The following is a 2,498-nucleotide window of genomic DNA, read 5'->3' on the forward strand; positions in this document are numbered from 1 at the left end:
GGGGTACAGGTCTAGTGAATCGCCAGGTTACAGTTCTCTCTTGATTACTGTAACTTTGTAATAAATTTAGAAATTGGGGGACACCTGGGTGCTCACTTGGTTAAGCAGCTGCCTTCGGCTCAGGTCATGATCCCAGGGTCCTGGGATCGAGTCCCGCATCAGGCTCCTTGCTCGGCAGGGAGCCTGCTTCTCTCGCTGCCTCTGCCTGCCATTCTGTCTGCCTGTGTGTACTCGCTCTCTCTGGCAAATAAATAAAATCTTTAAAAAAAAAATTTAGAAATTGGGAAATGTGGTTTTCCAACTTTATTCTTCTTTTCCAGATTTTTTTTGGCTATTATGGTTTTCATTTTTGTTTTTTTGCATTTCTGTATGAATTTTAAGATCAGTTTGTTAATTTCTGAGGAGAAAAGGCAGTTGGATTTTGATAGGAAATGCATTACATTTAAAGATCTAAAGAATACTTTTAGAATTTAATGAAAAGATTTGCTAAACTGAATTGTTATTTTCTGATATTTGAACTTTATCCATTCTCATGTAAATCTGTTACTGTGTTCATTTTATTTCATTAAGTAGAGTGGATCTGTTAAGACCTTTGCTGATAGCACATTGGCATTGATTTATTTATAATGCTCATTTCACAGATGTGTTAAATTTTCCCTCCCTAGTTAGTTCAGTTTATAATCCCAAAAGATGGGGAGAAGATGATAAGATTTGTTATAAAAGTAGTGTAACACATCCTGGTAATGAAAGGACCTGTCTTTTGACTGTTCATTTGTGTTCCAAAGTTTGGTATTTCGTGTTCTAATGTGTTTCATCAAGCACAAGATGTTAAATAGATCGGTAGTTTTTGTTGAGTTTTCCCCATAACTATGTAAACAGATGTAATGAATTTTAATGCCAAAAATTGTTTTCAGGGAGATTAAATTTCTTTTTTTATTCAAATGTTATGAGATTAGCAAGTGCTATTTTAATAAAGAGAATTTTTTTTTCATTTTGAACATAACCTCAAGATTTTATCAGCTTCATAAAACCAAATATGAAGCTTAGAACTGGATCACTTGGCCTTTTCTCTTCTTATCTCCTCCCGGTTCAAAATTCTTGCATCTCTTAATAGCCAGCATTTTCTTAGATATGTGGTTGGACTCAACACATTCAAGCTTCAGCACAGTCCTCTTTGTAGTTTTAGGGTTTTTTTTCCAGAAAATCGGCTTAGTCTGCCTATCATGGACACTCTGCTTACTGTTATAATGCTTCTTTCCCTGGGCATACAGAGAATCCTTGTCCTTCTTGTATTGTGTCACTTTGTGGGGTTGGTGGTTGCCACACTTCTTACAGAAAGTCTAGCAGGTTTTAGGAACATTCACCATGTTTGCAAGAGCACTATCAGCAGGGAAGGCAATAATGAATATTTTGAATGAACCCATTATAATCACCCCAAACTCCAGAAAAGCAAATGTATTTGAATGAAAAACAGAGTTACTTTTAAGAATTTAGAGGCACCTGGGGTGCCTCAGTGGGGCACCTGGGTGGCTCAGTGGCTTAAAGCCTCTGTCTTCAGCTCCTCTGTCTTCAGCTCAGGTTGTGATCTCAGGGTCCTGGGATTGAGCCCCGCATTGGGCTCCCTGTTCAATGGGGAGCCTGCTTCCCCCTCTTTCTCTCTGCCTGCTCTCCACCTACTTGTGATCTCTGTCGAATAAATAAATAATATCTTAAAAAAAATTAGAATTATAAACTCAGAGTATGTCTTATGTATACCTGAGATTATGTTTGATTTTATAAAAAAATTGTCAAATCAAAACATTTATTATTTAAGATGCTATAAATTAATCTGGAATATAAAAGCATTTATTAGAGATAATTTTTATCTCTATTGTTAAATAAATAAATATTTTTTTAAAAAAATTTATCTATTTGACAGAGAGAGGGCACAAGCAGCTGGGGGGGAGGGGGGAGAGCGGCTGGCAGAGGTAGAGGGAAAAGCAGGCTCCCCAGGGCAAGGAGCCCAATGCGGGGCTTGATCCCATCATCTGGGATCATGAGCTGAGCTGAAGGCAGATGCTTAACCAACTGAGCCACCCAGGTGCCCTTATAGACATAAGTCTTAAAAATATTGACCACAAAGTGTCACTTACCATCCTACCAAGAAAATGAAAGACATTTAGGCAGGGCGCCTGGGTGGCTCAGTGGGTTAGGCCTCTGCCTTTGGCTCGGGTCATGGTCCCAGGGTCCTGGGATTGAGCCCCGCATGGGGCTCTCTGCTCCGCAGGGAGCCTGCCTCCACCTCTCTCTCTGCCTGCCTCTCTGTCTGCCTCTCTGCCTACTTGTGATCTCTGTCTGTCAAATAAATAAATAAAATATTTTAGGAAAAAAAAAAAGACATTTAGGCTGTAGAGACAAACTGAAAATACCTGTGACCCAGACTGGTTTGGCTTTGAAGCAGGTTGGACTTCCAGAGCTACACAGAGTGAAAGTGGGACGTAATGAGCCAGGCAGGACTT

At 39.6% G+C, this 2,498-nt stretch overlaps 1 pseudogene; it reads right to left on the bottom strand.

Annotated features, from left to right (window-relative positions):
* Positions 1–1,038: 1,038 nt before the first annotated feature.
* LOC125092083 (60S ribosomal protein L36a-like) lies at positions 1,039–1,367 on the bottom strand (annotated as a pseudogene).
* Positions 1,368–2,498: the final 1,131 nt, after the last annotated feature.

The sequence above is a fragment of the Lutra lutra genome, chromosome X (assembly GCF_902655055.1).
Source record: "Lutra lutra chromosome X, mLutLut1.2, whole genome shotgun sequence".
Taxonomy (NCBI): Eukaryota; Metazoa; Chordata; class Mammalia; order Carnivora; family Mustelidae; genus Lutra; species Lutra lutra.